Below are 27531 nucleotides of genomic sequence, written 5' to 3' on the forward strand. Positions count from 1 at the left end.
TCTTGGCTCCTCTCCTCATCTCGGGGCTCCCTCTCGGTCACTGGAGCCCCACAGCAACCGATGCCATCTTCTTCCCCGGTCTCCCTCTGGGCACGGGAGACCGGCAACACACACAAAAACTTCCCCCAGGCAGGGGGAAGCGGAAGACCCCGTCCTCCCGGCCCCGCCCACAACCAGGTGGCGGGACGGACCTCTGCTTCCGGTGGGCAGCCAATGGCTGCGCGGCAACTCTCCCTGGGGCCAACCAATGGCAGCGCGGCCCTCCTGACGAGCCCACTGGCTCTGGTCGCGCTGGCGAGCCCACGGCGCCGATTTCTTCGTCGAAGCACGGGGTGGGCTCCCGTTGTAATTTTACATCAAACGGGAAATAAAAGCGCTCTCAAGTTATAAATCAAATAAAAAGCGCTTCTAGGCGCTATAAGTGAAAGGCAAAGCACTCTCAAGCGCTAGGGGGCTAAAAGCACAGCGCTCTCAGCGCTAGAAAGCAAATACAGCGCTCCCAGGCGCTATAAGCCCAATTAAATCTCAGCAAAGTCCTTTAGCAAAGTACAGCAAAGGGGACCCAGTAAAAAGGTCTCCAGAGTCCAGGACATCAGTCCATCAGTGATCCAGGGCAAAGCAAAGTCCTTTCAGGAGTCCAGGGGCTGGGCAGGGCCCAGGGATTCCCCTGGGCCCAAGCAGCAGCACGCCCCTGGCAGATTCAAGTTAGCAACAAGAACATTTTGGAAGGGGACACAGCCCCTTCTTATACACAGAAAAGTCTTTGAAGTCTTTGTGCAGGCAGTGAGAGAACCAGCCAGAACTGGTTATGGGGACTTCCTTTCAGTATCAGGGACAGAGGTGACAGTCGCCCAGCGGGGAGGTGGAGCCAGCATTGTGGCAGGCAGGCACAGCCTCATTCACTCTCAGGTGCTATCTCCACCCACTTTCTTGGCAGCAGATGCTGCCTTTCATCCACGGGCTGACTCAGACAACCTCCTGGGGCTCTGCAGCCCCTGTCACCCTCAAACCAGACAGTCAATCCACAAGCAGGCCCAGGCACTCTGGGCCAGACTCACCAGCCAATCACACGCCAGGCACAAATTACACAAATATGCCAACTTCTCAAAGTGGTACTTCTAGACTAGACACAACCATGCCGCATACACCATTACGCAGCATTCAATCTCACGAGTTCGCACATATCAAACTCGACCCTGCACTCCCCACACATCAGGAACTACCATGGGCATACATATTCCCCATTCATTCCTATGGGAGGGCAGGTCACTCACCACACATACACAGAGAGCACACGCACTTTACACTGTACCACAGTGAAAAAGTGCGCCAAGGCCTAAAATCACTAACACCAGGTTACAGAAACAGGCTAGGAAAAAGCAAAAAGTCTCGGGGTGAACCTGCCAAAAGGGCCAGGTCCAACAGTGGACTAATGGATCCAGGGGCCTGTGTTTGACCTCATGGTCACAGGTTCAAATCCGGGCAGGTTCATTCAGCCTCTCATCCTTTCTGAGGTTGGTAAAATGAGTACAGTTGGGTAACAATAAACATCTGTTATTCAGCGCCAAGATGTTCCTTTAGGGGTGAACGTGTGCTTTACAAATACACATGTTATGTCATGTTTTTTGGGAAATCCCATAATAAGGAGGTATACGTTGTTTTATCAAACAGTGATTTATCTGCCTGAGAGTTCTATCTGACACTATCTATTGGCCCTGACCCTGTGACATCTACTAGCATATTAATGAATTTAGAGAGTGGTTTTCTGTTCACTTACCCTTCTGTGAAAGTCGATTTCACCATCTTCTTCTTAAATGATTATTTTATGTTACTTTATACTTTTTTATAATAACCTACTAAACTGGGGTCTACTACTTCTAAAGCCAACACGTACCTTATACTGCTACAAACAGAGTTAGCAAAGCAAACAAAAAGAGAAAGTGATGTCAAAAGCAAAAAGGAATCAATGAGCGAAACTTGGATTCCCAACAAGTATCAATGTGATCACTCTTGTCATCTGGTTAGCCAACCAAAAGGATGATTTGTCGCTTTATCATAGTGACAACCTTCCAGAGAGGGATTCGCTCAATGGAAACAGAATAGAATGACCAAAGAAAGAAGAGACAGACTATGCATTCTTTGGGTCCACGACCTCTTGGAAATTAAGAGCAGTGCAACAAAACAATAGTGAGTGATGCTAAAATAGAGTCATGAGGAGTAAATACCATCTTTCATTAAAGATGTCACCTCACCCTCTATGCTAAAAACAGAACTGTGCAAAGAGCAGTATTAACAAATAACTGCTAGGTTTTAAAGGCCAACATGTTTCAGACAATAGGTTAAGAGTGCCCTAGGCTTTCATCAGGACCGCTGTTCTTCATATCTGCTACTGCATAAATTGTCCAATAAACCAAGTGCAAAAAAAAGAAGAAGAAAGTGAAATAATTATAGTCACACAAAAAGGTTGGATTTAATACAACCTACTTTCACAATTCCTCCGCTTCAAGGGATGCAGATGGCATCTATAAAACATTTCAAACACATTCATAATTAGTTCACTTTTACAAACTCTGAAATATAAACAGCAGTGTACCTCAAAACCGCCATCACGTAGCGTGTAGTCACACAGTAAATGGTATAAACATTCATTTCTCACCCGTCTTGACCGGGGACTGGACCTCACCTCAACTGGACCTAGCTTCGGATTACGAGGCCCCGCTCTAGAAGAGGAAACAAACAGGGGGAAGAAAGAGACAGGAGGTATTTCAAAACAATATTGCATTATGCCCCCTCATCCGGCTCCCACCCCTATATCGTAATGCTCTCCTAGTTTAAAACACTACACTAATCGGAAAAAATATATAAACTAACGCCCAGAGTACTCATCACATCATCTTTGCTCACTGTCCTTTATAGAACATTGTCTATTGGACATACATCAGTAACCAACATTTTTGGGACTATCTGCTCAAGCCCTGTCACTCTCATCAGTTTATTTGTCGTGTTTTGGGAAATTGGGTGGTCAACATATCAAGAGCTTCAAACCTGCTACTATGACAAAGCCCCCTCATGCATCATAGCTTAGTAGTTAGCGAGAGATCAAACAAGCCTCTCTGGTACATATAAAGCATTGTGGGGGAAAAAACAAAGCAAAGACCCACAGTGAGGCAAGGAAATGAACGCCCATCATCATAAGATACACACATTCTAGGTAGAGCCAGAAACAACTTAGTACCCACTCAAGAGCCTACCTGTCCGTCGTTGCCTCCGGCGTATGCTGAGTCAACGGGGAGGCAACAACCGGAGAGGGCCGCGTGCTTTTAACATCGTAGTACATGCCAACAACAGGTGTTCCTGTTACCACAGTGCCATCATGATTGGGTGCAAACTACACAAAGGAGAAAAAGGGAGCCCAAAAGTGATTTGAATTAGGGTGTCTCTACTCCTCCACAATTATCTCAAAACAAAACTTTATTATCCCCCTCTCTAATTACACACGCTCGTCTGAACTGGAATCGAGCGGTGTTTACAACAAAGGCAGGATCTTATCCGTCTGCCACACTAGCGTACTGCATTCAAGGTACAATAACTCAGGCTAGAGTCTTCCTTACGATGTAAATACTAAACAAAACACTTACATTAGTCACCATAGTCAGACTCGCGGCTTTACTTCCGGATCAGACATTTCTCGTGTGCGCGACTGCCTGAACTACAAAATGAAATCACCAGGGCAACGCCAGTAGTTCGGAAAAAGGTGGTGTCAGCATTAAGTATAACCCTAGCATTCCGAACTCATCAGCAGTTTCATCATTTATCTCAATTTGCTCCTTCAGGTATATACTATTGCAAAGAAAAAGGCTTCGCTCATAGAGAGCTAACCTGCGAACTCTGTTGGTGTATCTCACGCGCATAGCACGTAACAACTATGAAAAGCTTATACCAGCGTGATGCCCGTGCTCCTACCAGTCTGGTTAACAACATTGTGTAAGGCCAAAGTCTATAATGCTTACTTATAGCATTTCCTATCCCAGCATGTATCTGCTTATGTATATATTTTACTACTGAGCCAAATAGGTATTTCTTGTTGGGAGGCGGAGCGGGGAGGACAAAGAACCCCCCTATTTCAGATGGTGTTGCTAAAGGAATGATAATTTCCTAGTAAGTGTATGTTGATTCATCAAAGATGTAATCCCTACAAGATAGTATTTCAGAAAGTATATGGTACCGTGGATGACCTAATCAATCAATACCCACAATGAAATCCCAAATTCGCAAAAAGCCATTAATTGCAATGTTACAAACTGGTTTCAGGTGCAAGATATTAGGTCCTTCAAGTGGTAGAAAATGGGTGGTTCAAATAGTGAAACATTGTCACCATAATGCATAACTACACAGCTATCCCAAACAGAGATGTCCCTTTATCAGCTGTGTATCAACCCGATCTACCCCAGCGTCATCATGTCCATTAATAACCTGAGATGTGGCATATATTCCACATCTTATTCTGTTCTTTATGTCCAGAGTCCGGCACAGGATGGACATCCAGGACCTTACAGGCTTGTCCAAGGTATATCATCGTTGAGACCCCTCACATCACTGTGTAATCTAAACACCCATTTTTGTTCCCTGGTGAACAAGTATTTAGAAATATTGCTAATATAGGCAATCAGTGCAATTCTGCTGGTCTTAGGGGGGACATGGCAGCCGGAAACTAACGGCCGTAGGCGGTGCTCCCGAGATGTGTGGCCATCAGCTCTGTGTTGACCTGCTCCTTCGTTTTCCGTTTCTTCTCGTTTCCTTTCCCCCTCGCTCTTGGCCCTTCGCCCGACGTCCGCTACATTTTTTTCATCTCATCTGAAAGACGCGGAAGATGCGGAAACGGTACGAGTTACCCGGATGGTGAGAAGTACCGGTATAGCGCCGGAGGACCTGCCGGGTTGCCGTATACTTGATGCCGCAAAAGAATGGAAGCCGCGAGTCCCCGGAGCTCCTGGTAGGCTTTCTTTGCCTGTTACAATCTCGGTAGCGCCCACTCCCGCTCCCTGTGGTAAGGGAGGAAGAGACGCTTCTGAGCCATTCGATTCCTGTGGCAGTAAGAGTAAGACAAGAGCAGGGGAGGAATGTGGGGGAAGCAACGAGCGCGGTAGGAGCCTCTATTTTTATTTTTACAGCGTCTTTAATAGTGAATATCCCCGGAAGAGACGGGGGGCTTGGGCATCCGGTGCTGGGGTGGTGGACTGGGAGGCTCTCAGGGAGATTCCAGGGCTTCATGATCTTGCCAGTAGCAGTGACAGTAGCAGGGACACCAGCAGGGAACACAGCAATACCTGCAACAACAAAAACAATAACCGAAGACTGCAGTGTATGGAGAATAGGGAAGATTGCGTGTTGGATTGCAGTCAGTTAAAAACTTAAGCTGCTATTTCCCCTAAAACTGTGGTCGGGCGCTATACGCTACGTAATAGAGCACTAGCGAGCCTCCCAGTCCAGCCTAAATTAAAGGAAGATCTGCCCCCAATAGTGGAAGTAAGTGCCAGTATAAGGCAGTCAAGAGGCACCAGTGTCCTGAAAGAAGCCTCATAAGATACTCCCCCAGGCAAGAGAAGGCGCAAGAGCAAACAAACGAAGAAAGCCTGTCTTTCCTAAAAGTAAAAAATCACTCCATCGTTAACATCTTATTACAAGATTTGTGGTACTACCTCCACCTCGACCTCAGCTTTGGTTTCTAAACAAGATATGGCTGCTAAGGGGGCTCCGGCTTTGGCTTAGGCTCCCCTCGATCCTCCTGTTCCAAATTCCATCGGCCTGGACATCAGGGTAAGTGAACTACCCACCTCCATTACTTTCTCCGATACGTCGGTGCACCCTCTCGCACAAGAACACCTAATAGAAGTGCATCCATCGGTGGAACTTTCAAATAGTTTCTCAGCCCTAGACATACAAAATGCATACCCGGATGACACACCCGGTACTTCTTCAGAGAGGGGAGCAGAGGCAAAAGCATTAAAGGGCCAATTGAAACCACAATCAGCCGGGCCTTTGGCTACCTCTGCAAATATTCATCCTGATACTTTTCCTAGTATATCTCAGCCACCTCATGCCCCTATCCCTGGGACGCTGGCCGATATTTTGTTGAGTTTGAGAGCTGATATAAGCAGAAGATTTACAACTTCAGAGGCTAATCAAGAGGCCAATCGAGCCTCGTGTGAGCTTCTGGCATCAAAGATCGAGGAGGTCTCACAGAGAACTGATGTGCTTGAAGCTGAGATACCGAAGATTAAGGAATCTATAAGTGCTTCCTCCCTCACAATGAATAAGTTGATCCAGCAGAATCAGGAATTAAAAGACGATATTGAGCGGCTCGAAAATCATTCAAGGAAAAATAACTTGAAATTATTGAATGTTCTGGAAGATCTTGAGGGAAGCGATTTAAAGAACTGTGTGGTCTCCCTTTTGAAGACACATGTATTAAAATCTTCAGATGAAAATCTGGATCTGTTTGTTGATATTCAAAGGGTCCATCGAGACCCATTTAGAAGATCACAAAGGTCCACCTCCTAGAAGGTTCTTGTGCATCCTGTTGGTGTTGGAATACACATGATGTGTTAAAATACCCCTCACACACCAAAAGGGCCCTTGGTGTCATGCTTCATCATCGGGGTCTTCCCGCTCGGCTGCCGAACGGGGCAGTGCTGCAACAAGCGACTACGCCGGAGCACCTTTTCGAGTGAAGGTGCTATGTGAGTGAGTGGGAGTGAGTGTCAGTAGGGTCAGGGGTGATAGGGTGATGTTAAAAAATACCTGGCCTAGTGTAAAGAAAAATTATTTATTAGGCACTGGCTGGTATTATTAAAAAAGTGATGTCGGAAAGGTTAAGCTAATTAGTGGGCTAACTTTCCTGTGCGGATCAACATGTTTCGGGGCTCCATGCCCCTTCGTCAGGACCGGGGTCAGATCCCCCTGTCACTCACTAGATGTTGTGCCACAGTGTGTGTATGTACCCTAAACTGCGAGGTACTTACTTCTATCAATGTGTATTGTATTATACTTTAATATGCACATACATAGCTCTTGCTAGTACTGATATACTTGATTGTATGCTAGGTAGGTAGGGGAACAGTGCCCCATGAGCCAGAACTGAACAGACGGGTAATTGGAGGTCCAATAAACCTCCTGCCTCGTGGTGCTTCCTCCTCTGTCCGTGGCTACCGTGATGACCACCACGAGGCAGGAGGTTTATTGGACCTCCAATTACCCGTCTGTTCAGTTCTGGCTCATGGGGCACTGTTCCCCTACCTACCTAGCATACAATCAAGTATATCAGTACTAGCAAGAGCTATATATGTGCATATTAAAGTATAATACAATACACATTGATAGAAGTAAGTACCTCGCAGTTTAGGGTACATACACACACTGTGGCACAACATCTAGTGAGTGACAGGGGGATCTGACCCCGGTCCTGACGAAGGGGCATGGAGCCCCGAAACATGTTGATCCGCACAGGAAAGTTAGCCCACTAATTATCTTAACCTTTCCGACATCACTTTTTTAATAATACCAGCCAGTGCCTAATAAATAATTTTTCTTTACACTAGGCCAGGTATTTTTTAACATCACCCTATCACCCCTGACCCTACTGACACTCACTCCCACTCACTCACATAGCACCTTCACTCGAAAAGGTGCTCCGGCGTAGTCGCTTGTTGCAGCACTGCCCCGTTCGGCAGCCGAGCGGGAAGACCCCGATGATGAAGCATGACACCAAGGGCCCTTTTGGTGTGTGAGGGGTATTTTAACACATCATGTGTATTCCAACACCAACAGGATGCACAAGAACCTTCTAGGAGGTGGACCTTTGTGATTATCAATACCTTGACAAGAGGAGGACGTGCCCACCTCGGTGCCTACCAGCACCACCTCTTCTATCCCCCCTTTTTTTGATTTCTTCCCATTTAGAAGATCTCCTGGAAGAGCCCGCCCTAGGAAAATACCTGTAAATTTTCTAACTTATTCAGTCAAAGAGATGATTTTATCTCTTGCCCTGAAAGCTGGTAAACTGGAATGTAACTCGACCTCCACTCCATTTTTTTTTTCTATCCGGTCTGATGTGTCCCATAGTACAGCTACAAGGCAGTGGGAACTGGGCAAAAGGATGGCTATATTGAACCAACTAGGGGCTAAGACTCAATTAAGATTTCCCGCATCTCTTCGCATTAAGTGGGATAACCATATGTATAATATGCGCCAACTGGACGAAGTGGATTCTTTAATAGAAAAGATCAGAAAGGGAGGAGGCGGAGGGGAGGACGCAGATTGTGGCAGAGGTGGAGGAGGGGTGTCAGTAAAACGTAACTACAGTGGGGCGTATAGACCTCTAATAGTGTAATTTAACTTTTTCCTTTATGAGCAGAGAGCTGGGGCTGGCACTTTTCAGCGTGGTTCAGTATAACATTTTTTCTTTTTTCGCCAGGTGTGGCCACACACCAGGAGGGAACTCCGACCAAGGGTATATGCCCAAGAGAAAAGGGAGGGTCCCCCAGGGGTACAGAGGGTTGAAGGGGTCACGATGGGTTAGAGGGGGGAAGGGTTGGAGGGTGCACGGGTGGGGTTACAGTGGGAAAAAATAGAAAAATAATGTCCTCATATCCTGTTTGTTTTTTCTGTAAAATTAAAAATGTTGGCCCTGGCCATTAGACCTGGGAAGGAGAAAGGGTAGGCAGTAAAAAAATAATGACTCCTACTAGGACAACATTTATTTCATGGAATGTTAATGGGTTACGATGCAGCAGAAGACAGCGGCTGGTTATGAAATATCTTGAACAGTCGTCTGCACAGGTCTTTCTTTTACAAGAAACGCATTTAAGTTATTTAGAGGCCAGGGATGTCTTCAGCAAATATAAATGGATAGAACACTTTTTTTGTTCTCAACATACGACACATAATAAGGGGGTAGCTGTTTTGATCAGAAAGGAAGTTAATAGTATTATTAAGTCTTTTTTAACTGACTGTTCTGGTAGATGGATCCTGGTACGGGCGGTTTTGGAGGGGACCAAACTCGTTTTGGTATCATACTATGGTCCTAATATAGATGATCCTGCTTGCCTTCTCGGAGTACAGGCCAAACTAGTAGAAGTTGAAATACCAGTAGTAATTGGGGTGATTTTAACGTACTTCTCAATCCCGCTCAGGATAGGTCTAACTATAGTAAATACGTGGTTGCACCGCGTACACGAAAAGTGATGATCAATATGTTCTATGACCTCGGGTTGGTCGATGTTTGGGGAGCCAAGGAAGGTATGGGATCTGGGTTCACCTACTACAGTAAAAAACTCGGTTATTCTTCGAGACTTGATTATATTCACACTGAAAGAACGGGCTTGGAAAACGTGGTAGATATTTCTATTCTACCAAGCATCCTTTCGGACAATGCCCCAATAACTTTTTCATATGTCAGCAGTGAATCTAGGCCCCCTCATAGGTGGACGCTAAAAAGGGATATGTTGCTTAATCAGGAACTAACCAGCAACATTAAAGAATTAACAGCTAGGTGTTTTTTTAGATTATGTAGGTTCAACATCTCCTGACTATGTATGGGATGCCTATAAGGCTTATATCCGGGGGGTGTTCCACAGTCTGATATCTTCTAAAAATAAGGAAGACAGGTTGAATTTACAAAAAATGGAAATTGAGATAACTAGATTGGAAAATGCAAGGATGCACTGTCAACCCAAGGTAGTCCCTTTAATTCTGAAGGACCTAGATCGAGTGCGTTCTGCGTATAGAAATAAGTTGGATGAAAAAGTCAGGGCCCAATGGGAGGTACATAGAATGGAGAACTACGAATACGGAGAATGAGCAAGCACCACCTTAGCCTGGAAGATAAAAGCTGATAGAGCAAAGAATAATATAAATAAGTTAATTATTGATGAGGCTGGTGAAACTTCAAGTAACCATGAAGATATGCAGCAATGTCTTCTTTCTTTATTTTCCCAATTATATAAAGAGGATGTGGTACCAGATACTGACCTTGTTCGAGCGTGGTTAAAAAACAAAGCTCTACCAGTGCTGACTAAGGATTACCAAGAGATGCTAGAAAGGCCGATCACTGAAGAAGAAGTTAGGCTCCATATCAAAAAAATTAAGAACAATAAGGCTGCAGGGACGGATGCTTTACCAGGAGAAGTCTATAAAGTTTTGGATGAGATAATCATACCCAGATTACACAAACTGTTCAATTATATTTATATTGCAGAGGGGAGAATCCCTCCGTCCTGGAAGGAAGCAACAATTGTGCTTATACTGAAACCTGGAAAGGATCCGCTTAAGGCGGATTCCTATAGACCAATCTGCGGATTATAAGATCTTCACCAGCATTTTAGCAGGGAGATTGGTCAGGGTTGTACCTCAGGTAATAGGTATGGATCAAAAGGGGTTCACTCCGGGACATTATATACAAGAACAGACCCTACAATTAATAGGATGTATAGACCTAGCAGTATCACGGGCGGAGCCCCTGGCCGTGGCCGCATATGACGCGGCCAAGGCCTTTGATCGCGTCAGTTGGATCTTCCTTTGGGAAACTCATAGAACAATGGGCTTGGCCCTTTATTTATAAGAACTTTAGTTAAATGCTATGAAGGCGCTTCAGCCACTATTCTTCTTAATGGGATATTAACACTGAGGTTTAAAATCCAGAGGGGTACACGACAGGGGTGTCCTACTTCACCCCTGTTGTTTAACATATATATTGAGCACCTGCTCAAGCTCTTAGACTCGATGCTCGAATTACCCCTTTTTGAGTTCAAGATTTCAGCACTAAACTCGCTCTGTATGCAGATGATCTGCTAGTTTATACTAGCAATCCTACAGAGGTATTTCCAAGAGATGAAAATATCTTAAATGAGTTTGGCCTGTACTCTGGGTATGCAGTTAACCCTTCCAAAACCGACATAATGTGTTGGGGGATTGAAGGCTGGGACAGGAGCAGCAGAATATAATTTAAATACTTGGGGATCACTATAGTGAAAGACCTGGCGAACATTCCCTTGATCAATCTGAGGAGAGTTTCGAAGGAAAACGACCTTCTTGTTCTTATGTGGAGGAATTTACCACTTACAATATATGGCCGGGTAAACTTAGTCAAAATAGTAATTTTACCAAAATTGACCTACCTGTTTAGCGCCATTCCCTTAGACTTGCCTGGTAAACTCCTCAGTAAAATCCAGAGTAAGATCGGGAGCTTTATTTGGGCCAACAAGAGCTCCAGACTTTCCTAGAAGAAGCTAAAGAGAAGGTTACTTAAGGTGGGGTTTAGCTTTACCTGACATATTGTGTTACTGTCTCGCCTTTCAGTTTAAAAATATACGCTGCCTACTTGCTAGCCCCACAGATAACAACTGGGGGAAGACCCTAAATGCCATGGTCAATCAAGAGGGGGGGGGCCCTGGATTTTTGTATAAGTTTTAGGCTCCGAGGTTTTTTAAGAAGGTCCGCTTAAAAGTGATTAGATCGGCACTTAATACTTGGCATGCTCTCAAAGCAAGATGGGGGATAAAATATTATTCTGACTTTGCCCCAACCTGGGACACCCCGAGGCTTCCTGCTTGTTTGAAAGATAGGTTGGCTGTTCCAATTGAGCGCGCAGGAACTCTGGTATGGTCTGATTTAATTTCTCCAGATGGAGTTCACCCCTGGGAGGTTCTAAAAGCAAAGATTGGGGATTCTTTCTCCCGATTTAAGTTTAGACAACTTTGCTCATGATATGCGGCAGAGAATGCAAACATAGGCGGGAATTTGCAGGTGGAACATAAACTCCAAAACCCAGCTCCCATCAAAAAGGAAGTTGGGATGTGGTATAGGAGCCTATTCCATAGGGAGGATATTGAGCTTCCTTCATCACACCTAGTTTGGAATTCATCTATATTAGAAAATAGCTCTACAGAGTCTTATTTTTTCTATCTCCAAAACTTATATAAGTATGTTAAGACCGCCTCCCTTAAGAAGAAGAATTTTTTTACTATCGATAGGCTGTGTGGTATACGCCAAAAAGAATCGCAAAGTTTGCCTCAGATGCACCCCCGCCCGATGCCCTAAATGTGGTTTGATAAAAGCAGATGACCTCCCCATGAGTGCATTCAGTTGAAGGGCTATTGGCAGAATGTGTAGCTTGCACTGACGGGAATTTTTAATTTTAAGGTCAATCTTGACCCGGCTCTAGTCATATTTAGTATAAGTGCTGATTTTGTTAATTGTATATCTAGCCTACAAACAGGCCTATTTCTATGTTTGATTTTGTTAGCCCGAAGGGAAATTTGTAAATCATGGAAAGACCCGGCTCCTCCCTCCTATGAGAAGTGAGTTCGGGCTGCACTGAATATGGCAAAATTAGACCAAAGGGAGGGCAACATCTGGTTACCTTTAGTATGTTGGGGCACGAAATTGCAGCTGGTTTAAGACTGTCCGATGATCACACCAAGCCTATTACAAAAGAAGCTGGCCTGGTGGGCCCGAAAGTGAATGCAGGAACATGGACCCAGGGTGCGCAGGAACGATGGGGTCTATCATGTTACAATTGCAGACGCTTACGGTGGTATGAGGACAAAAAAAGAAAATAAATATTGCTAATATATGGAGGTATAAACGTTTTTTTCAAGTATGGTCCATTGGAAATCAACATCCTACCGGCAGTTGTGGGACATCATCCTTGTGGGGGTTGTTCTGTCTGTCCCCAAACTAAACATTCTACATCTATTAATATAAGAACTGAACGACCTTAGGTCCAATCCATCTTCACGAATTGTAAGAGTGAGAATCTCATTTATCTGCTGACCTGTCCTTGTGAGGTTCAGTATGTCGGAATTACGACCAGGAAGGTCAAATCACGCATGCTGGAACATAAAAGTTAATTCAGGTGCAAAAAGACTCTAACTTAACTCATGAGACATTTTGTTGAAAAAAATCATGAAGCAGATGTTTTCCAATAGACCATACTTGAAAAACCGTTTATACCTCCACATATAAGCGATATTTCTAAATACTTGTTCACCAGGGAACAAAAATGGGTGTTTAGATTACACAGTGATGTGAGGGGTCTCAATGATGATATACCGTGGACAAGCCTGTAAGGTCCTGGATGGCCATCCTGTGCCGGACTCTGGACATAAAGAACAGAATAAGATGTGGCATATATGCCACATCTCAGGTTATTAATGGACATGATGACTCTGGGGTAGATCAGGTTGATACACAGCTGATAAATTGACATCTCTGCTTCAGATAGTTGTGTAGTTATGCATTATGGTGACAATGTTTTTACTAATTGAACCACCCATTTTCTACCGCTTGACGAACCTAATATCTTGTACCTGGAACCAGTTTGTAACTTTGCAATCAATGGCTTTTTGCGAATTTGGAATTTCATTGTGGGTATTGATTGACTAGGTCATACAGGGTACCATATACTTTATGAAATACTCCTAGTTGAATACTATCTTGGAGGGATTACATCTTTGATGAATGTACATACACTTACTAGGAAATGATCATTCCTTTAGCAACACCATCTGAAATAGGAGGGTTCTTTGTCCTCCCCCGCTCTACCTCCCAACAAGAAATAGCTATTTGGCTTAGTAGTAAAATATATACATAAGCAGATAAATGCGGAGATAGGAAATGCTATAAGTAAGCATTATAGACTTTGGCCGTACACAATGTTGTTAACCAGACTGGTAGGAGCACGGGCATCATGCTGGTATCGGCTTTTCATAGTTGTTGCGTGCTATGCGCGTGAGATACACCAACACAGTTCACAGGTTAGCACTCTATGAGTGATGCTTTTTTCTTTGCAATAGTATATAGCTAAGGGAGAAAATTGAGATAAATGATCAAACTGCTGATGAGTGCGGAATGCTAGGGTTATACTTAGTGCTGACACCACCTTTTTCCGAACTACTGGCATCGCCCTGGTGATGTCATTTTGAAGTTTTTGCAGTCGCGCGCACGAGAAACAACTGATGCGGATGTAAAGCCGCGAGTCTGACTATGGCTACTAATGTAAGTGTTTTGTTTGTTAGTATTTACATCGTAAGGAAGAGTCTAGCCTGAGTTATAGTACCTTGAATGCAGTACGCTAATGTGGCAGACGGATAAGATCCTGCCTTTGTTGTAAACACCGCTTGATTCTAGTTCAGACGAGCGAGTGTAATTAGAGAGGGGGCTAATAAAGTTTTGTGTTGAGATAATTGTGGAGGAGTAGAGACGCCCTAATTCAAATCACTTTTAGGTGGCCTTTTCTTCCTTTGTGTCGTTTGTACCCAATCATGATGGGACTGTGGTAACAAGGAACACTTGTTGTTGGCACGTACTACAATGTTAAAAACACGCCGCCCTCTTCAGTCGTTGCCTCCCACTTGACTCAGCATACGTCTGAGGCAACGATGGACAGGTAGGCTCTTGAGTGGGTACTAAGTTGTTTGTGGCTCTACCTAGAATGTGGGTATCTTATGATGATGGGCGTTCATTTCCTTGCCTCATTGTGGGTCTTTGCTTTGTTTTTTCCCCCACAATTCTTTATATGTACCAGAGAGGCTTGTTTGATCTCTCGCTAACTACTAAGCCATGATGCATGAGGGGGCTTTGTCATAGTAGCAGGTTTGAAGTTCTTGATATGTTGACCACCCAATTTCCCAAAACATGACAAATAAACTGATGAGAGTGACAGGGCTTGAGCAGATAGTCCCAAAAGTTTTGGTTACTTATGTATGTCCAATAGACAATGTGCTATAAAGGACAGTGAGCAAAGATGATGTGATGAGTTCTCTGGGCGTTAGTTTATATATTTTTTCCGATTAGTGTAGTGTTTTAAACTAGGAGAGCATTACGATATAGGGGTGGGAGCCGGATGAGGGGGCATAATGCAATGTTGTTTTGAAATACCTCCTGTCTCTTTCTTCCCCCTGTTTGTTTCCTCTTCTAGAGCGGGGCCTCGTAATCCTGAGCTAGGTCCAGTTGAGGTGAGGTCCAGTCCCCGGTCAAGACGGGTGAGAAATTAATGTTTATACCATTTACTGTGCGGGTACATGCTACGTTATTGCGGGTTTGCAGTACACTGCTGTTTATATTTCAGAGTTTGTAAAAGTGAACTAATTATGAATGTGTTTGAAATGTTTTATAGATGCCATCTGCATCCCTTGAAGTGGAGGAATTGTGAAAGTAGGTTGTATTAATTCCAACCTTTTTGTGTGACTATAATTATTTCACTTTATTCTCCTTTTTTTGCACTTGGTTTATTTTAAAATTTATGCAGTAGCAGATTTGAAGAACCGAGGTCCTGACGAAAGCCTAGGGCACTCTAACCCTATTGGCTGAAACATGTTGGCCTTTAAAACCTAGCAGTTATTTGTTAATACTGCTCTTTGCACAGTTCTGTTTTTAGCGTAGAGGGTGAGGTGACATCTTTAATAAAAGTACATATTTACTCCTCATGGCTCTATTTTAAAATCACTAACTATTGTTTTGTTGCACTGCTCTTAATTCCCAAGTGGTCGTGGACCCAAAGAATGCATAGTCTGTCTTTTCTTTCTTTGGTCTTCCTATTCTGTTTCCATTGAGGGAATCCCTCTCTGGAAGGTTGCCCCTATGATCAATGGACATATCATCCTCTGGGTTGGATAACCAGATGATCAGATTGATCACATTGATAATTGATGGGAATCCAAGTTTCGCTCATTGATACCTTTTTGCTTTTGACATCACTTTCTCTTCTTCTTTGCTTTGCTAACTCTGTTTGTAGTAGCTTAAGGTACTTGTTGGCTTTAGAGGTAGTAGACCCCCAGTTTAGTTGGTTATTATGATTGTGTAAAGAGCGGATTGGAACTGTGGCTGCTCGTTAAAGTATCTCTGTGACCCTATTTCCTCTGTTATGTTAATGACTTTACACTTTTTAGCATGCTGTCTGCTTTAATTTTGTATTTTGTTTTTCATGAAATGTAAATATAATGAGGTGATATGAGCAATCTTCATGAATGTTCACTAACTGTGCGTACTAGACAAGTTGCACATTTTAAGTCACTAGTGGTGGTTATCAGTGCCTTGTTTTAATGTAAAATTATGATTCTCAAAGTAAACAATTTTTGTCCATTATCTCTTTTTTACATTTGTAGACCTGATGAAGTCGCAAACGTGACAAAAAACGAGTTGGCTCCTGATCCAGTGAAGGCTCTTCGAAGAGCTTTTGGAAATCCCAATAAACAATTTGTTAAACAACTGAAGAAACCAGGATTGAAGACTACATTACTATAATTGCATTATATAATCTCTTTTGTTGCCAGATTAAAGTATATTGTCTTATAAGGAATCCTTGATAAGGCTTCTTACTTTTGAATGTGGGGTCAACATTTATTCATCATGTGCACTGTATTTACAGGATGTGTGCTATAATATTTTGGTGGTGATCCCAAGTAAGTGCTGTTGTACCTTCTTTTTCACCTCCTTTTTAATCATAAATGGGTTGCATGCATGGCACTCAGGTGCTTCTTCATTCTCATTGTTCCAAGGAAATACTGCTGCTAGATCACATGCAAGGTGACTTTCTTGTATAAGGTGTAAGTCACCTGCAGTGCGTTTGCTTTTTTCTCACGGGGTGGAATGGAGAAGAATTACAACTTGAAGGACTCCTTCAGCTTCTTTCAGGGCTCCTGCTCCTCCATTGCAATTGCATGCTCTTCCTCCTCCAATGCATGTGGAGCAGCTACAGCAGGTTCACCTCCTTGAGCCAAGTTACCCAAATATCAAGGAAAACAGCTGTACAAGAAGCACTAGGCCTAGATGAGTTGTAAACAGCTCAAAACCAGAACAGGAATATTCCAAAATGAAAACCACCTTCCTATTCACTAGAAAGAACTTCTTCTATCCTAACAGTAGCTGTCCTATACTTGCGGAGTACCGTGGACTCCTGAGACAGTAGCACAGTACCTGTGAAACTCCCCCCAAATAACTTCCTATTTTCACCAAAAAAACGATACCCTCCTTACACTACCATTACTTTAGAGCAACAAAATTACATTTAACATACTTCTAACATTTCATTTTTACTTTTAAAAAACCTAACCCTAAATTGGGGCTACAAAACTATAGCCCAATAGTACCAAAAATCCAAAAAACATTTATACTTTAAAATTGCAATAAAATTCATCTATTATTTATGGAACTTAATATACTTTTCGCCTCAAAAAATCCAACAAATTCACACAAAAAAAACAAAGGATGCAACTTAGTTATAGTTAGGAGTTATTGCATTAGTACAAAAAAACAGTTAAACTACATACACATTAGAAATACCAACATTATAGTTTTCTATTTCTGCCTTTTTTTTAAATTTATTATAGAAAGTATACTAAGGTCCACATTTTATGATTACATATAAACTCCTTGCATACATTTGAATAACTATAACTCGCCAATGTTACATGCATTGTTTAAAACAGTAAACTAAGCCTTCATACATCATATCACAAGGTCGAAATAATACATAAAAACAAATAATATTGTGGAGTCTTTTTATCACACTTTCTCAATATATGGTGCTTATTTATTCACCCCCGGGTGGGCCAGTGCCCAGGGGAATGAGGTTCTTTTTTGGTGGCGGGAGGGGCACACCTGGCCACCGTCCCCAGGCCTATTTTGTCTCTAGGGACCATATCCTCTGAGGCCCAATGTCCTTTTTAGGGAGGGGGGCTTTTTTTGGCCTCGGGGACCCCATTGCCCAGGGCCCAAATTGTTTTTGTAAGGTGGATGTGTGGCTACCTCTCTAAGCTGCTTGTGGCCCACAGAGCCCATCCCACCAGTGCCCGAAGTCTGTTTAAGGGGAGCAGGGTATGCAGCCCCCCTCCCCAGGTTTTTCTGTCCTGTGGACCCCATCCCCAAGGCCCATTGTATCTTTAAAGCAAAGGGCCCCTTGAGCCTCTGAAATGCCTAAGCAAGCTCATCCCCAGGCCGCTAAACTTTTGAAAAGGACAGGGGATGTTATGCGCCCCCCCCTTCCTGGCATGAATGGCCCCAGAGGCCCAACCCTCCGAAGCCGGCTCACTTCCTATTTTGTGAGGAGCCTATCTCCAGGACATAGCGGTTCCTCTGACTGCCTGCACCAACACAGGCAGGGAAATATGGGTTCACTTCCGCTTGACAGAAGCATTTTCAGAACTCCAACCATGCGGGAGCAAACACAAAGTCTGCTCCCAGCTGGCAGGTGCTATAAAAATGCTAGCCCCCGCTGAGAGCATTAGGATCTGTTTTCTAGCCCACACTGATGTGAGCAGGGAAACAGATCCAAATATTTTTGTACCTGGAGGGAGCAGCAGTAGTATCTGCTCCCTCCTGGTGGGAATTGCAAAAAACACAGTTGATGGACAGAATGTAGAACAATGTCATACATTCACCCCAGCACAAGGATCTGGGCCTAAATCCATCATTTTTTTGCACTCCACACCACCCTGGGTTAGACACTGGCTATATGCAAATCAGCTCTGACCCTGTGCCTCATGGGAACAGTCCAGTCCGAACTACCAAGCCATGTCTTTCCCAGACCGGAATCAAGCATCCAAGGACCGGTTTCTGGCTATCAGCCTTCATCAGCCTGGATAGCATGACTCCAGTGGTGTGGAGAGCCTGGGACTCACGTCTGAGCATACCCAGCCCACTCAGGGTGAAAATTGCAAAAAACACAGTTGATGGACAGAATGTAGAACAATGTCATACATTCACCCCAGTACAAGGATCTGGGCCTAAATCCATCATTTTCTTGCACTCCACACCACCCTCGGTTAGACACTGGCTATATGCAAATCAGCTCTGACCCTGTGCCTCATGGGAACAGTCCAGTCCGAACTATCAAGCCATGTCTTTCCCAGACCGGAATCAAGCATCCAAGGACCGGTTTCTGGCTATCAGCCTTCATCAGCCTGGATAGCATGACTCCAGTGGTGTGGAGAGCCTGGGACTCACGTCTGAGCATACCCAGCCCACTCGGGGTGAAAATTGCAAAAAACACAGTTGATGGACAGAATGTAGAACAATGTCATACATTCACCCCAGTACAAGGATCTGGGCCTAAATCCATCATTTTTTTGCACTTCACACCACCCTGGGTTAGACACTGGCTATATGCAAATCAGCTCTGACCCTGTGCCTCATGGGAACAGTCCAGTCCGAACTACCAAGCCATGTCTTTCCCAGACCGGAATCAAGCATCCAAGGACCGGTTTCTGGCTATCAGCCTTCATCGGCCTGGATAGCATGACTCCAGTGGTGTGGAGAGCCTGGGACTCACGTCTGAGCATACCCAGCCCACTCGGGGTGAAAAGTGCAAAAAACACAGTTGATGGACAGAATGTAGAACAATGTCATACATTCACCCCAGTACAAGGATCTGGGCCTAAATCCATCATTTTCTTGCACTCCACACCACCCTCGGTTAGACACTGGCTATATGCAAATCAGCTCTGACCCTGTGCCTCATGGGAACAGTCCAGTCCGAACTATCAAGCCATGTCTTTCCCAGACCGGAATCAAGCATCCAAGGACCGGTTTCTGGCTATCAGCCTTCATCAGCCTGGATAGCATGACTCCAGTGGTGTGGAGAGCCTGGGACTCACGTCTGAGCATACCCAGCCCACTCGGGGTGAAAATTGCAAAAAACACAGTTGATGGACAGAATGTAGAACAATGTCATACATTCACCCCAGTACAAGGATCTGGGCCTAAATCCATCATTTTTTTGCACTTCACACCACCCTGGGTTAGACACTGGCTATATGCAAATCAGCTCTGACCCTGCGCCTCATGGGAACAGTCCAGTCCGAACTACCAAGCCATGTCTTTCCCAGACCGGAATCAAGCATCCAAGGACCGGTTTCTGGCTATCAGCCTTCATCGGCCTGGATAGCATGACTCCAGTGGTGTGGAGAGCCTGGGACTCACGTCTGAGCATACCCAGCCCACTCGGGGTGAAAAGTGCAAAAAACACAGTTGATGGACAGAATGTAGAACAATGTCATACATTCACCCCAGTACAAGGATCTGGGCCTAAATCCATCATTTTTTTGCACTCCACACCACCCTGGGTTAGACACTGGCTATATGCAAATCAGCTCTGACCCTGTGCCTCATGGGAACAGTCCAGTCCGAACTACCAAGCCATGTCTTTCCCAGACCGGAATCAAGCATCCAAGGACCGGTTTCTGGCTATCAGCCTTCATCAGCCTGGATAGCCTGACTCCAGTGGTGTGGAGAGCCTGGGACTCACGTCTGAGCATACCCAGCCCACTCGGGGTGAAAATTGCAAAAAACACAGTTGATGGACAGAATGTAGAACAATGTCATACATTCACCCCAGTACAAGGATCTGGGCCTAAATCCATCATTTTTTTGCACTCCACACCACCCTGGGTTAGACACTGGCAATATGCAAATCAGCTCTGACCCTGTGCCTCATGGGAACAGTCCAGTCCGAACTACCAAGCCATGTCTTTCCCAGACCGGAATCAAGCATCCAAGGACCGGTTTCTGGCTATCAGCCTTCATCAGCCTGGATAGCATGACTCCAGTGTTGTGGAGAACCTGGGACTCACGTCTGAGCATACCCAGCCCACTCGGGGTGAAAATTGCAAAAAACACAGTTGATGGACAGAATGTAGAACAATGTCATACATTCCCCCCCCCCCTCCTGGTGGGAGCAATGCCAGCTCCTGCTGCATGTGGAGAGTTGGGTTGGGACCATGAGGGCCCTGGGGCTCCCTCCACAGCCACCGACAAATGAATTGTGGGTGCCCTGTGTGGGCAACAACGCACCCACCTTTCAGAAAAGTGAGACCCAGAAAAATGGGTCTTCGGGCTGATAACGACTCATGGAGAGGTGCCGTGTGGCCCCCTCCCCCTTAATTGTAGTATTCACTCTGGGGGATGGGGACCCCAGTGGCCAATAAGGCTCTAAAAGGGGGTCATGCTCCCCTCACCTTCTTAATTAAAATAAACAGCCTTCATCCGTATGGGTCCCGAGGTCCTAACAAGGTTCAGGGTGGGGGGGCACATGACCCCTCTGCCCTTTAATAAAAATAAATCCTGGGGGACGGGGTACCCTGGGTCTAATAAGGCTCAGGGAGGACATGCTGCTCCCTTCTCTTTAAAATAAATAGGACCCTGGGGATGGGGTCACCATAGCCTAATACCGATCAGGGAAGGGGGTGGCATTTGCTCCCCCTGTTAAAATATATAATGCCCCGGTGGATGGATTCCCCAGGGCAAGACCCTGTTGCCAGCCCCCTGCCACCCATGACCTAAGGCCGTGCCCAGTGTCGGGTTGGCTGCATGAAATGGCCACAGGCCAGGCCTTGTGGTCAACCCCCCACCGTGCACGACTGAAGGCCGTGTGCAGTGTGGGGTTGGCTGCCTTTATGGGGGTTGGCCACAGGGCCTGACCAACCCTCCAATGCACTCAGCGGGGGTTTGGGGTTTACCTGTGGTAATTAAATATTACTTTATGTTAAAAACACCCTAGGAATTCATTGAAAAAAAACGAAAGGTTAAAGTGACATTATAGTTAGTTGAAATGTTCAGTAACATCACAACATTTTAAACTCTAAAAACCACTGGAATTCACTGGTTATAGTTATCTCAACTAACTATAACTTGCGCCCTAAGATAACTATAACCTACACCCTAATTCAGAGAGCTGCACTGGCTACCAACCTAGAAGCAACACCAATTCAAACTGCTCGCTCACACATACAAATCTCTCCACAGCATCGGACCTACCTTCCTCAACCACTACCTCAGCTTTCACCGACTCATCACTCCCCCTAGTGATAAAACCCCTGTTAGACCTGTAAGCCTTAGGATGGTCTCCCCACACTTTTTGCTTTGGCACCTCCACATTGTTGCTGTTACTTTCTGTTGGCCTTAGGTCTCTGAGCACTTTACCACTGCTAACCAGTGCTGCAATGTATGTGCTTCTCCCCTAAATATGCTTGTGATTGGTGTATACCTGATTGACATATTTGATTCACTTGTAAGTCCCTTGTAAAATGGTACCCCATATACCCAGTGCCTGCATTTAAATACTACTAGTGGGCTTTAAAGCACAAATTGTGCAACCACGGAAGTAACCTTTCAAACCTGTCTCAGGCCTGCCAGAGAAAGACCTGTGTGCGCAGCTTGCTACTATTTCAACTTGGCATTTAAAACCTACTTGCCAAGCCTCAAGCTCCATTTCTATTACATATAAGTCAACCCTAAGGTAGGCCATAGCTAGCCCTAAGGGGCAGGCTGCTATTCAAGTAAAAGGTAGGACATGTATCTTTATGTTTTGCATGTCCTGGTAGTTACAAACAGCCTATTTCATTTTTCACTACTGTGAGGCCTACTTATCTCATAGGGTAGCATTGGGAATTCCTTAATAATCTTTTAAGGTGTAATTCCTGATCAGAGATGAGTAGCTTTTCGATGTTTCATATGTTTGGAATGGTATTGATGAATCCTACTTTCTGCTGAGGTTGGATTTAAATGTACTATTTTATAAGCATGGGCGTAAAATCCGTTACGCTCGCGGATTTTTCGTATTTTCGGAGAATCCGCAATCCGCCAACTCTCGCGGATGCGGCGAGAATACGCAAAATCCGCGCGAAGCGGATTTTTTGTTTGTGTTCGCACTGCTCGCACTGCTCGCGGTCCGCGGCGCGGGCAGGAACAATCTCGCACTAGCGAAAGTACAAAAATTAGTAAAGGAAGTGGCCCAGTCTCCAACTTCCTGTTCCTGTCCAGCAAGCTCCTCCCATAGGGGTGGGGTGAAGGAAGTGCCCCAGTCTCCAACTTCCTGTTCCTGTCCAGTAAGCTCCTCCATTTCCTGGCCACTTTGATTTCGATCTTGACTGGGAAGGATTACTTTTTGTGGTTGCTGTTGGATATTTGGATTTGAGGCCTTTTGGATTACTTTTGGATTCGAAATTTGATTTCACAAAGAAGTAAGTTGATGTTGTTTGTTTGTGGTGATTTTTGTGTGTGTTGCTTTTTTTTCGACTTTTTGGGGGGAAAATCTGCAAGTTCGCGAGCTGAGGATGTTTTTGCTTGTGTTCGCACTGCTCGTGTCCCGCGCAGCAACAATCTCGCACTCGCGAAATTGTAAAAATTACAATTCTGCTGCACATGAATAGAAAACCACCAGGCTTATTTATGGGTGCATGCATGATACAACTGTTTTGTTGATTTTTTTTTTAACATGATTCTGGCCAGGGCATGGATGGCATTGGATTGTGCTGATTTTTGAGTGTTTTAGGACTTTTTGGGGTGGTGTTGGGGGCTTGCTATGTGGGTGGGGGCCATTTTATTGTCTGGTCCCGTGTGGGTGGGGGTCTAGGGGCCATTTGTAAGCCAGTTTGTGTGCTTTGTGCCATAGGCCTGCACCCACTGTGCTCTGATGTCATCCATTATGCCCAGGGGGGCCCAGAATCGGTCTGTTCGCGGTTTTTGCGGGTTTTTGCCACGTTCGCACCGTGAAGCAACAATCTCGCACTCGCGAAATTGTAAAAATTGCAATTTTGCACCGGAAAACCACCAGCAGGCAGCATAAGCCTTCTGAAAATGGATGGATGGCATTGGATTGTGGTGATTTGATTTGTGTTGTGTTTTTTGACTTTTTGGAGTAGGGGTTGGGTGCTGGCTATGTTGGTGGTGGCCATTTTGAGGCATGGTCCTGGCCATGTGGATGGGGGGGTCAAGCGGCCATTTTGAAGGCAGGCAGTGAGCTTTGAGACATAGGCCTGCACCCATTGTGCCTTGCTTTCACCCATTGTGCCCAGGCGGAGTCAGGGGTACATGAAAGTACAACCCTCTGTGTGTTTGCTCTCTTGGATCAATGTTAAATTCCTGTTTCCCAAAAATTTAGCAAATCCTAATTTTGAAATTTCCATATTGTGTGGTGGTGTGCAGTGTGCACGTGTGTATTCATAAATGCCTACTTGCAAACTGTTTATTCAAGCGCTACATATGCAACATTTATATTTACTGATGTTCCTCCGTCTTCGTTTGCGTTCAGGTGCACAAAACTCCGCATCATCGTTGAGCATCAGTGCCAGGCAGAAGTGCTGCTGCGGCCTGTTGTTCCGACATCTGAAGAAGATGGCTCCAAAAAGAGGTGCCCGTAGGTCCTCTTGCAATAAAGATGTCTCTACTAAGGAGAAGAAGAAGCAAGTGGCACCACTTACCAAGGAGACTGGTGGCTCACCAATACATTTTTTGGGCAACAACAACAAAAAAAACAAAGGCCCACCATGAGTGCTGCACAGGTAGCCTGTTTAGTTGTTGAATCACCAACGACCAGTGATGTTGGTTCCTCGCAAGAAAGTAGCAGCACACCATCAACACAGGTTGTAACTCATCTCACAAGTACTATTCAACAACCAAAGCCGCAACAACAACTGCATGGGCTACTAGTACAAGCAGAAGTACATGCGCAAGGAGCTGTCCAAGAAGGAGCTGTCCGAGAAGGAGCTGTCCGAGAAGGAGCTTTCCGAGAAGGAGCTGTCCGAGAAGGAGCTGTCCGAGAAGGAGCTGTCCGAGAAGGAGAAGGCCGAGAAGGAGAAGGCCGAGAAGGAGCTGGCAGAGAAGGAGAAGGCCGAGAAGGAGAAGGCCGAGAAGGAGAAGGCCGAGAAGGAGAAGGCCGAGAAGGAGAGGTCCATGGAGACTTGCAAGTAGAGGTCAGAGAAGATGCCCATGTAGCGGCGCATGGAGCGGTGCAAGTGCCCACAATGGTTGTTCTTCCAGAAGTAGGGGCACAGGAGGAAATTGACTTTGGAGCCGGGGTATCATGTCAGGAAGACGAAGCCACTCCTCCTGATGATTCATTTTCTCCCAGCTCCCCAGCAAGGAAAAGATCAAGGAGGGTGTGTAGAAGTTCCTCTTCAAGCCCCGCTCCATCAGATGATGATCTGGATCTAGATTGGCAACCATCTCTGACGTCTGAGAGGGAGGCACACCATGAGCTGCGAAAGGTATCACATGTTAAAAGGAAGGGCCCCGGAAAGCTCATACTTATGGATCCGAACGTCCGACTTGATGAAGTGGTGCATTCTGATGTTGTTGAAGAGGATGACAGCAATGATCTATTCATCACACATGTCAGTCCAGCCACACCGGCCATGCAGCAGACAGACATTTACACCCTATCCCGACGTCATGCTGAGCGTGACCCTGGCGACGTGCCACTGGTAGCACCACCAACGCAGTCAAGTAGTACCACAAGTTCAACAAAACCTACAGCTCCCATATTTTCTCCCCAGAGGGGGACTCCATCCAGCTCGACTCCCTCAAGTAAGGTTGCTGCAAAAATTGCACAACCCAGTAGATGTCTGCAAGGCTCATCCACCACTGCTTCATCTGGCATTGGCAGCAGTATCACCTCGTGCGGCAAAACCAGAAGTTTCCAGTCCCCAGTTTGGAACTTTTTTAGTGTCCATGAAAAATATGATAACATAGCCGTTTGTTGCATTTGTAAGACTAGCGTTAGCCGTGGTAAGACTGGTACCAACTATGGAACCGGAGGCCAGATAGGTCATCTTGAAAGAAAGCACGCTGTCGAATGGTTTCCGCACCTAGCAAACGTCAAGGGAAAGCGATCCCAAAGGGCAAGTGGCCAAAATATACCCATAGTAGGTGTTTCATCTGAAGATGATGGGGAGGTAGAAGAAGCGTCAGACATGTGTCCGGTTGCACCCAGTACCCCTGGCAGCACCACACCCTCCGTAACACATAGCAGGCACACTGAGAGTCTGGGAGACACACCAATGCGGAAAATGTCAACACTGATCAGAAGTGGGTCGAAGAAGGCATCAGCATCATCCCGTAAATTTGTCCAGCGCACCATTTCAGCCATGTTCTCCTCAGATGCGCAATTTCAACGCAACCACCCAACTGTACGCCTCTATAACACTAAGCTGGCAAAAATGCTAGCGGTGGACCTTCTCCCTTTTTCGTTTGTCGAAGGTGTGTGTTTCCTTGAACTCGTGGCAACATTGGCCCCTAAATGGAAGGTTCCTAGCCGGTACTATTTTGCCAGGGTTGCTGTTCCAGCACTACACAAAGAGGTGCTTGAGTTGGTGGGGGCAGCTTTGCAGAAGAGTGCTGTTCACACTATACACCTGACAACAGACATGTGGACCAGTTGCCAAGCCCTTGATTACATATACATCACTGCACACTGGGTCTCTTTTTCAGGGGTTATAAAACAGATAAATGCAGGTGGTGACTTGATCGAGATTTTTAAGGGTGCTCGTAAACATGCAACATTAGCCATGTTTGGCATGGAGAAAAGTCATACTGCAGTCAACATTTTGGCTGACTTTAACAAAAAGGTCTTGCAATGGCTGCGCCCAAGACATTGCAAGGTTGGTTATGTTTCTACAGATAATGGCAGTAATGTAGTTAAGGCCATGGCGGACGGTTTCTATTTCAGAGTGCCGTGTTTGGCGCACTGTATCAACCTTGTTGTGCAAAATTTTTTGAAAAAAGAACTTGCAGTCGACAAAACACTGACCATCTGCAGAAGAATATGCACACATTTCAACCATTCTTTTAAGGCCCGGAAGGAGCTGAGGCGCAAGCAAAATGAACGTAGAATGCCAGTGAAAGCACTTATCCAGGAGGTGGCAACACGTTGGAACTCAACCTTCTACATGCTTGAGCGTCTGCATGAGCTGTTTCCAGTAGTCAATGAGTATTTCTACAACCTGGGTGGTGATACGACAGAAATGATGCTAGCGGTGGAGCAATGGCAGCTAGTTAAAAGCCTGACAGACATGCTTCGGCCTTTTGAGGTCTTCACGCGTGACGTCAGCAGGGAGGACTGTTCTTTGAGCAAAGCTATCCCACTGTTGCTGAAGCTCGAGCACCAAGTCAAGGTGGTGTCTTCACAATTAGAGGACGTTGGAAAGAACGAAGCACATGAGTTGGCGCAGAGATTATTACAACGCCTAGTTAGCAATGAACGGCTTGTAAATATCAAGAAACAACAGCACTACATTTGTGCTACTATTCTGGATCCACGTTACAAAAAGCCATTGTTTGGCAAAGTAATAATTCCTTTTGAAACATCGGATGTTACAGAGTACAAAGGTTGGCTAGCTCAGTCAGCCATTCGTTTTGAAAGAGAGCGGAAGGAAACTGTAGGAGAAGACAGTACTACTAGTGAATCAGCAGGCCATCAGGCGTCCCAAAAAAGCCCTTCTGCATCTGTGCCTGTGGCAGAAGTGAGTGACTTTCCCTCTGAGCCGTTAACCACACCAGCAACCGTATCATCTGCACCAGGCGCATGCGATATGTCAGAAGCGAGTTGGCTAACTCAGCTAGGGTTTCCTGGTCCTAGAAAAGACACAGAAGTGCAAAGTACAGGAATCCGGGAGGACATTCTTTCAATGGTGCAGGCCTATCTGGATGACTCAACAGAGGTCAATATTACTGAGGACCCATTGGCGTATTGGCATGGGA

The sequence above is a fragment of the Lissotriton helveticus genome, chromosome 3_1 (genome assembly GCF_964261635.1).
Source record: "Lissotriton helveticus chromosome 3_1, aLisHel1.1, whole genome shotgun sequence".
NCBI classification, from domain to species: Eukaryota; Metazoa; Chordata; class Amphibia; order Caudata; family Salamandridae; genus Lissotriton; species Lissotriton helveticus.